Here is an 11,103-nt window from a genome sequence, read left to right on the forward strand (position 1 = left end):
AAGCACTTGCCTGTCAAAATATAAATACTCCTAAGGTAAGCAACATGTTTAGGCTTTAATGTGAACAAATGAATCATATACTTTTCTTTTTTTCTTCCTTTTTAGAATTTTTATTGATTAATTAATTTATAATATTTTTCGATGGTTATATGATTGATGTTCTTTCCATCTCTTCCTTCTCCTCCCCACTGCAGAGCTGTTGAGCAATTCCACTGGGTTTTACATGTATCATTGTTCAAAACCTATTTACATATTAATATTTGCAATAGAGTGATCATTTAAGGTCAACAACCCCAATCATATTGAACTATGTGATCAGTCATATGTTTTTCTTCTGTGTCTGTTCCTACAGTTCTTTCTCTGGATGTGGACAGCATTCTTTCTCATAAGTTCCTCTGGACTGACCTGGATCATTGCATTGCTGCTAGTAGAGAAGTCCATTACATTTGATTGTGCCATAGTGTATCAGTCTCTGTGTACAATGTTCTCCTGGTTCTGCTCCTTTTGCTCTGCATCAATTCCTAAAGGTGTTCCCAGTTTACATGAAATTCCTCGAGTTCATTATTCCTTTCAGTACAATAATATTCCATCACCATAAGATACCACGATTTGTTCAGCCAAGCCCTAATTCATGGACATCCCCTCATTCTCCAGTTTTTTGCCACCACAAAGAGTACGGCTATGAATATTTTTGTACACACATTTTTCCCTATTATCTCTTTGGGGTACAAGTTTAGCAGTGATATGGCTGGTAGTCTTATAAAGCTCTTTGAGCATAGTTCCAAATTGCCTTCCAGAATGGTTGGATCAATTCACAACTCCACCAACAATGCATTAGTATCCCAATTTTGCCACATCCCCTCCAACATTTATTATTTTCCTTTACTGTCATATTAGCCAATCTGCTAGATGTGAATTGGTACCTCAGAGCTATTTTGATTTGAATTTCTCTAATTATGAGATATTTAGTATACTTTTTCATGTGCTTATTGATAGTTTTGATTTCTTTATCTGAAAACTGCCTATTCATATCCTTGCCCATTTATCAATTGGGGAATAGTTTGATTTTTTCATACAATTGACTTAGCTCCTTACAAATTTGAGAAATTAGACCTCTGTCAGAGATTTTTGTTATAAAGATTTCTTCCCCCAATTTGTTGCTTCCCTTCTAATTTTTGTTGCATTGGTTTTATTTGTACAAAAACCTTTTGAGGGCAGCTGGGTAGCTCAGTGGAGTGAGAGTCAGGCCTAGAGACAGGAGGTCCTAGGTTCAAACCCGGCCTCAGCCACTTCCCAGCTGTGTGACCCTGGGCAAGTCACTTGACCCCCATTGCCCACCCTTACCACTCTTCCACCTAGGAGACAATACACTGAAGTACAAGGGTTTAAAAAAAAACCTTTCAATTTAATGTAATCAAAATTATTCATTTTATAATTCATAATCTTCTCTATCTCTTGCTTGGTCTTAAATTCTTTCCAATAAATACACTTTTCTGAGAATAAGATTTTACTGGAGAAGAGAGATAATGAAGGCAAAAAACATTTTAGATGATACTCTGAAGGGGACAAAAAGAAGACTTATGATAAAACTGTTGCCTTTATAGGCCAGCCTTGTGTGTGACAGACTTTGAATTACCTTGATTTTTTCATTTAGGAGTTTTCTATCTCAGATAATATTTTAAAGAACAATAAGATATCCTTGCCACAAATGGGGTATGGAATGCACCATAATATGTAAAAGAGTATCCCAATACCACGTTCTCTAAGCTTGAGGCTAGCTATAATTACTTACGAAAAGGCCAGGAATTTAGTTATATATGAAGCAGAGACTCTGATATTAATACCTCTCCAACTAGACTCCCATTAACTCAGTTTTCTCTACCATAAATATACATGAGAGAATAAAAAAATATTTAGAATTAAACTCCCTAGAGCTATTTGATGGTTATTGGGCAAATTATCATTACCTGATCTAGAAATGGCCTTTGAAATGGAAATTCAGAATATATATGCATGTATCTATATCTATATCTACATTCACCAGATATGAGGAGGCTATGCCTTGGCACTATTGGTCTCTCTGATAGGGGAGCTCAAGCCCCTCACTAGGAAAAGAATCCTGAAGAAGAACCTTTTCTTATTTTTTAAAAGTTTGGTCCTAAGACTGAGAGTCTCCTGCTTGGGAGATGACAGACCTCAGTAACTGAAACTCTAAGCAAACATAACAAGAGGATTTTTCTATATTACAAAGGTTTGTCTGCTTTTTTCTAAAAGAGCTAAGGAAAGCCTACATAATACATTTGCTAAGCAATTATGAAAATACTTGCTCTTCTCCAAGGAAAAGATAACCAACTATTTCAGAAAAGGCAAAAGCTGGAACATCATACAAGAGAGATGGAAGCAGCATTTTTGAGATCACTTGGAGACATTAGCAGTCTTAGAGTACTGCTAGAGTTACAAGTAACTCCTCCAAGTATGTAACCTGATCATATGTATTCTTTCTGTATATATCCCTTCATGCATGTGTCCTGTTCATATGCCTTCCCTAAGCATTTCCATTCTTTTCACTCATCCTCTAGGTTTTGTTGGGAGAATGCAACCAGGGTTTATGTGCCATGTTTTGTTATTCCTTTCTTTACTGCCACTTGCCTTGGTGTTGCCAAACCCTTCTTCTTCTTTGTTTTAGTAATACTTAATTTTTCCCAATTACATGTAAAAACAGTTTTTAATATTCTTTTTTAAGATTTTTTGAGTTTTGTATTCTCTCCCTCTCTTATACCCTAAGACAGCAAGCAATTTGATGTAGGTTATATATGTGTGGTCATCAATGATGCAAAATATTTCTATGCAAATCTTATTATGAAAGAAAACAGACATCCCCACATAATGTGAAAAAAATAAAGCGAAAAATATTATACTCTGATCTGTAGTCAGACTCTACCAGTTCTTTAAAAGTGGGAGCATTTTTTTTCCCACACGAGTCCTTTGAAATGGTCTTGTATCTCACTTTTGTTGAGAATAGCTGTCATTAACAATTGATCATCACATAGTATTGCTATTAAGGGGTATAGTGTTCTGGTTCTGCTCATGTCATTGTGCATCATTTCATGTAAGTCTTTTTCTGAAATTATCCTACTCATAATTTCTTATAGCACAATACTATTCATCACAGTCATATGCCTCAACTTATTTAGCCATTTCCAAATTAATAGGCATTCCTCAACTTCGAATTTTTTTTGCTGCCTCAAAGATTGCTGCTATAAATATTTTTGTACATATAAGTCCTTTTCCATTTTTTAAAATCTATAGTAAGTAGTATTATTGGGTCAAAGAGTATGCACAGCTTTATAGCCATTTGGGCATAGTTCTAGATTGCTTTTCAGAGTAGTTGGATAAGTTTACAATTCCACCAACAATGCATGAACTTTCTTAAAGGATTTACTAGAATCACAACATTTTCTAAAATAATTGGAATGGCAAGAAGAAGAGCAGTGTTAGTAATCTGAATTGTGTGAGGGAGTCAAATCAGCCTGGGATGTATATATTATAATTATTTATAATTAATAATGCATTTGTTTAACATCTAGTATGCTAGTCATTGTGTTGGGCAATAGAGATCCAATCTTTTTTAAATGAAAAAGTTTCTGCCTTCAAGGGAAGAAGCATTTATTAAGCACCAACAATGCTAAATGCTTTAAAAATATTATCTCATTTGCCCTTCACAACTCTGCCTGCAAGAGAAGGACTATTATTTTCCCCATTTTAAAACTGAGGAAACTGAGACAAAGGTGAAATGATTCAACAAAGATCACACAATTAAATTGTCAGGCTTTGGATTTGAACTCAGGTCTTCCTGTTGCCAGGCCCAGCACTCTATATACTGTACCATCTAGTTTCCCTCAAGGAACTTATATTCTATCTTCTCCTCATATGTATGCATAATAAATTCAAAATGCATATAAAGTAAATAAAAGGTAGGTAAATGCTGTAGCTGATAAGATCAGGGAAGTCCTCTTGTAGGAAATGACAGGAACTGAGTTTTGATGGCATCTATGGACACATGTGAAGAGAAAATACATTCCAAGTATGGTGGACAGTCTATACAATGACATGGATATGAAAAAACAAATGTTGTATGTGAAGAACAGCAAAAGATTATATTGGCTTAGAGAAGAAATGTGAAATAAGTAGAGAAAGAATGGCCAAGTAAGATTGTGAAGGACTTTAAATCCCAGAGGAGTTTGCGTTACAACTTATGCAAGCCACTCCTAATGAAATGCCATCTCATCTTACCCAAGATCATAAATCTCATTTGGTGAATTAGTCTTTACTCCCAAGTGGGCATAATCAAAATTCAGCAATGTGCTGCCAAAAGAGATGGCTTTGGGCTTGATCCAGAAGACAATGAGAATTAGAATGTAATTACTTCTCTTCATCATAGAATTAGTATTCATCAATTTTAAGGTATGAGACAGGAAGACACTCCCCACACAAGCATCCCAAAGGAGGCTTGTCACTTTCAGCACTATTGTGGAAATCTTTAACTATGTATATGGAATTAGCTAAAATTAGCAGTGCATCTGATCTATTTTTCAGATAGACAAATTTGGCAGAATACATTGTATAATCCAGATGCATTGCCCCCACAACCCTTACTCCCCACTCCCACCCCCAACCAAAATATCTCTAACATTTATGCTGCCAACACTGTCAGCACACTTTGCTCTAAGAGATTAGAGGTTGACTACAAATAATTTCCAATGAATAACTCTAATTAGTGGCTAAAGTTGGCATATTTCCTGCTATCTGAAATTAGATCACAGAGTTAGATGGAGATGAAAAAAGTCCTATTAACTCTTGAGACTTCCCATTCTTATTTGCTGAGGAAAATTACTGTTTTGAACTTTATCTGTGAGTATCAGAAGAAGTTTAGAGTCAGCAGTAATAACAAGATATGTGGCAGATTTGACTGCCACATCACCTCTCCCATATCCCTGAATCTGTTAGAGTGTCAGCTGGGTTACATTAAAAGAAGCCCTGAGAACCATTTTATTTCTGTTTTTTTTAATTATTTATTGACATTCTTTTTTTTTTTTTACATTGATGTCATTTCCCAATGGCTCTTTGATATCCCATCACCAACAGATATACTCCACCAAGGAATATTCCCTTGCAACACTCAGTTAATAATATTAAGAACTTACTATGTGCTAGTGTGGGAAATATAAGTAAAGGTAATGGGGTCACAACACTAGTCACTGTGCTAAGTAATAGGGATACAAATACATTTTTTTAGAACCCTTACCTTCTGCCTGTGTATTGGTTCCAAGGCTGAAGAGTGGTAAGAGCTAGGCAATGGAGGAGGTTAAGTAACTTGCCCAGGGTCACAGGGCTAGGAAGTATGAGGTCATATTTGAGCCCAGGACCTCCCATCTCTGGACCTGACTCTCAATCCACTAAGCCACCTAGCTGTCCCTTTTAGAATGCAAATGTGAAAAAATAATCCCTGCCTTCAAGGAGATTACAGTTTAATTGGAGAAGACAACACAGAAAAGAAAGCTTTAAAGAGGGAGGGGAAGTATGAGTGTGGGGTGTGTGATGGAGAAATCCAGTGGAGTGTAAAAACTAAGAAATGGCTTGCCTGGGTACTTTTCTTCAATCAGAAGGGCAGAAGGTACTGATGAAGCCTGAGTACCAAGACTGATTTGATCTCTTAGGAAGATGAAGTTCTGGATGATAATGAGGTTCCTGGGGAACATGATGGAGAAGCAACAAAGATGTATAGCCAAGAAAAAAAATAAAAACATTGACCACATATGAAAATGTATGTCTCATTCTGTACCTGTAGTTCAGTACCTCTCTAACATAAGGCAGGAAGCCTGATTTACATCAGTCCTCAAAAAGCATAATAAATTGTTTCCTTTTTTAAAAAAAATTCCAAAATCATATTTGTGCTTTGTTCTATTGAGAAAAAGAGAGAACACAAAAGAGAAAGGCACAGATAACCAGAGAAGGGAAGGGAAGGGAAGGGAAGGGAAGGGAAGGGAAGGGAAGGGAAGGGAATGGAGGAAGAGGGATAGAGAAAGACAGAGAAAGAAGAAAGAAATGGATGGAGAGAGAGAGAGGAGAGAGAATAAAAGGGAGAGAATTTGCTGAGGATACAAATGCATACAAGCAAGATGGCTCTTAACTTCAAGAAGCTTACATTCTTATGGAGGAAGATAATACATAAAAGGGAGCCAAAAAAGGTTGGAGTATACCCAAATAGGAATTATATGAAGATGTCTGATAGGTGACATGGAGACCTAGTTTGGGACAAGATAAGGCAAAGTCAAGCTTCCTGTGGGACGGAATCCAAGGTTCCACTGGGCGAGAGATAAGTATGATGGCCAGAGAACAGAAGCATTATGTGGAAGTCTATCAGAACAAATTAAAGGATTTTCCTTTGGCCCCAACATAAGCCTTTTTCAAGGAGATCTATTACTCATAAAGGTGGAGCTTGTCTGCACTGTGTAAGTAATATATATTCAGTTATTATGTAAGGGCATAAAAATCATCACTTACTTATGTCACTTTTCATTTAAGAACAGCAGAAAGACACCCCAGGCAATGAATTCTTAGGACTACATGGGTGGTTAGACATATAACCTTGAATTATAAACCAAGAGAGGCATTCCCTGCTTAGAGTCATGTCTACTTGCCATTAGAACATCAGCAAGCCTGTGCTTAGCTACTAACATGACAGATGTCTGACAGAACCAAAAACCCATCCAAAGCCTCTGAGGTGCAAAAATGAGTTTGAAGCCCCACAAGTATCAATATAACTATCTGTAAAATTCTGAGAATGTGGGGAACTTCTGGCCACTTAGACCCAGTGAGAGGTTGTGAGATCCATACATATAGTAGACTTCCTTAGTCTAACATAGTGGTTTATTAGCCAGTCAGAAATGTAAAGTACAATCGGAAAGTCACATTAGTTAATAATAATGAGAAGTTAACTACTGCATTGTCAAATGTGCATTCCAAATTCTATCAGTAGTTTTTGCTCCTTTCACTGTTCTCCATTCACTCAAATGCCTAATGCTGTATGTTTTCAATGAACACTTAGCAAGGAATTTGGTAACTTTAAAAGCTTGATTCAACTAAGAACATGGAAGGATGTTTATCATTTAGATTCCATGGAGTTTTCTTTAAAATATGAAATGTGAAATATATGCTTTATAAATTAGAAATATTTGAAATTTAATTTTTCTCCTGAAAGATTTGCTGCATAAAAAAATCCATTCAGAGAATTTCAACTTGTCATATGTGACAGGAAATAATCCTCAATCATAAAGGCCTGAATGAAAATGATTATAACCCACATTTATATACTTATTTTCTCTTGAGTGCTTTGTAGATTATTCTTTCATTTTTGTTTTCATTTGGAAGCATACATCTAAGTCAGGAAGGTGACAAGAAGTCCTGTTATCATTCAGTTGTCTTACTCTTATCCAACTCTTTGGGAACCCATTCAGGAGTTTTGTTTTGTTTTGTTTTTCAATCATGTGCAATCTTTATGACCATATTTGGGGTTTTCTTGGCAAAGATCCTGGACTGGATTGTCATTTCTATCTCAAGCTTATTTTACAGATGGGTAACTGAGGCAGAGAAGTGATTTGCCCAGAGTGCATGATGACAGATTTGAACTGAAGAAGATGAGTCTTGTTAAGGGAGAAACTAGGGAAAGGTGCCTTAAACAGTTAACAGGTGGGTGTGTGGGAGACAGGAATGACAGGAAGGGGCCCAACAAGTAGGGAGACTGGGTTATAACAGCTTTTGGGTGTCTGTAACAGAAATGGCTGTTGGCCTCCAACTGCCACCCGGCATCAACAAGATAGAGCTTATGGAAGCTGTTAAGTAAAGGCAAGAGTTTAACAACACATTTTAATCAAGGACAAACTAAGGTAAAGGATGGGAATTGGGATTCTACACTTACAAGCTAAGGGCAAACCACAGGGACAGGGGAAGGACTAGACTACACTAAACTAAGACCTAAGCATAACAGGGCCCAGGGAAAAGCAGGACAGAAGTGAGTATCCTCACAACAGTAGTGTCCAGCTTCACCCCAGTGGTGATTCTGCTCCTCCTGGACCACCAGCTGCACTCTTCCAGGTAGGTAGATTCTTGGAGCTGACTCAGCCCAAAGTTGACCTGCAACTCAGTTTGGGATTTAGCAGACTCTACCAAAATCTCCCACAAGTAGGTGACGGTCTTTCCACAGGATCACTGGTAAATCTGGTGTCTCCTGGTTGTCAGTTGCTGCTTGCCCCAACCACCATGGAGTCTCTCTCAGTGAGCAAGAAGCACAGTTCCTGCTTCTTCATTCCATCTTGGAATCCTCCAGCCCTTTCTGCTAGGTCCAACACTAATACTAAATTAATAGCTAAATAATCCTCACAACAGTCTTCCTGACTCCAGGCTTCATCTTGCTACCTCTTAATGCTTGTTTACACTTAAAAGCACTTAATGTATATTTTACAAATGGGGAAACTGACACAAGTTTTAGCATATGCCTTTAATAGATTTGCAATATCATTAGTACAGATCACAACACATATGTGCCTGGAGATTCTGCTCTATTCTGGTCTATTTTGTGTATGTGTGTATGTCTATGTGTTGGGGGTGGGGGTGTCCTGTGATTTCTCTAGTAAACGATAGTAAAATCCCTTTACCATTATATATCAGCAACTGTTCTACAAGATGGAGAAGCTAAGGGATTTGCCCAGTGTCACAAATCCCGGTAGAGACAAGCCTGGAACTCAGGGCTTCCTGACTCTGAGGCCCATCCTTTATTCACTTTTCGATGTTTTCTCTCTTGTTTTCCTCTGGAAAATTTTCCACTGGAAATCATCAATATACCTTTTTCTACTTCTCTTGACTCTGAATTTGTGTAGATGCCAATGGAACACATACACTGCACTTCCACTCTGCTGTGCTCTCACTAAGTAACTGACCCATTTTTTTATAAGCATCCCTGTCTCTGTTGATATCCTTTAAGCTGTTTCTTCTGAGCAATTGTTAGTTTGTAGTCTAGTAAAGCTTGTGCATTCTCAACCTGCACCTTCCTACTGCCCTTTTGATCCTCAAATTCAATTCTTCCCAGACTGTGATATTCTAAAATCAACACCATATAACACCACAGGAAGAATATTGGAATCAATGGCCAGCAAAGTAGTCACTCTTTAACCAAGTTATTCCTAAGTTCTCTAGTTTGCTATTTTCTTAGTCAATCAATGAACATTTTTTTTCCTTAAGTGGCTCTTACCCAACAAATACTATGCTGGACGCTGGGGGGTATAAGAAGAAAAGCAAAATAGTTCCTGTCCTCTAGAAACTTCAATTCTAGTTCCATTTTCAAAGTAACATAAAATAGTTAAATCATCATTTCTTCCCTGACCACTAAGTAATTTAATAGCATGGTGAAGATTCATTCTCTTTTGTGTCTATTTTAAGAATAACATGTCCAGCCCTAAAGATGGTATTATCAAATAATGTTGTCTAAGTATTTCCAGGCAATAGGCACATGTTGAAACACGAACCCAAATACCAAGGAGTTAGTGCACATCCTTGTGCTTGTTTTCAGAGTTTAGGCTGGAATTTTTTGGAGAAGTTTCTACTTGTAAATCTTTTCAGATGCATGTTCTCTCACTTTTACTGAGTTGAAAGTAAAAGTCCATGGCAGATAGATTGGAAAGGCTTTGCAATGGCCAAAGTGCTTAAGAAAATGTAGTAACCTGTGGAAATACTAGAATGCACAAGATTTATTCTCCTTATAATAATAATAATAACTGGCATTTATTTAGCACCTTAAGGTTTGCAAAGTGTTTTGCAAATGTTATCTCATTTGATTTTCACATATGAGGGAAAATTATTTACTCCATTTCAGAAGTGAGAAAACCAAAGCTGAGGAAACCTCAGAATGACTTCCCAACGTCATAGAACTAGTAAGAACATGAGGCAAGAATTGAATATGAGTCTTCCTGATTCTAAATGCCTCCTAGCTGCTTCCAAGTCTCCAAAGTAGTGGTTCCCAAACTTTTTTGGCCTACTGCCCCCTTTCCAGGAAAAAATATTACTTAGCCTCCTGGAAATTAATTTTTTTTAAATTTTAATAGCAATTAATAGGAAAGATAAATGCACCTGTGGTCATCACCACCCTCCTTGGATTGCTACAGCACCCACCAGGGAGCGGTGGTGCCCACTTTGGGAATCACTGCTCCAAAGGGTGGTCAGTGAGTATCCCCTTAACACTTGAGCAGAGTCTAAAACCAACAAGTTCTACATTCTGTTTCTGAATGAAATTTATCATAATAAGATTTAAATACCTGATCTGTAAATATTCCAGTGAGTAATATTCTCTCTCAGGTATTTGTTTTGTTGAAGTATGTATTCCAGAAAAGACAAATTCACAAAGGGAACACAGCTTCAGTCTTGGCCCTATTTTGGAAGGAAAGTCTGCTGACCAGCTGGATTAGGGCTGTGTCCCCATATTCTGCAACAATATTTACTGCCACGAAGACACTGGTCAGAAGCTCAGTCCAGCTGAACAAATTATCCCAAATGTATAAATTCTTTTGGCCGATATTCAGGTCATCAAGAGTTGACTTTAATTGTGAAAAAAGAACCTAGGCTTTGGACCTGTATTCAATTCCTAGATTTCCCACTTACTACTTGAGTGCCCTTAGTCAAGTCATTCATCCTCCTTGGGGAACAGTTTCCTCTTCTGTAGAAGAAAGGTATCCACCTTCCTAGATAGCCTCTAAGGTCCCTTCCAACTCTAAATCTTTGATCCTACTTTACTTCACATTAAATCTGTGAATGCACCCCAACTTCTGTTCCATGATTATTAGAGTATTTTCACCAAAAAAAAGTTAAGGAAATAGGGCATCTTTAGTGCAGAGGATAGTCTGATCATGGGGGTTACTAGACAATGAAAGGGAAATGTCTGACTTCCCTGTGGAAGCTGGAGAGAAAGGAGGGTATGTAAGAGGGGTGTGACATTGATATGAGCTTTAGGAGACAGGAGTGACTGAGGGGTAGTTGTGCCTCAGAGACAGTCAT

Source organism: Gracilinanus agilis, chromosome 3, assembly GCF_016433145.1.
Source record: "Gracilinanus agilis isolate LMUSP501 chromosome 3, AgileGrace, whole genome shotgun sequence".
NCBI lineage: Eukaryota > Metazoa > Chordata > Mammalia > Didelphimorphia > Didelphidae > Gracilinanus > Gracilinanus agilis.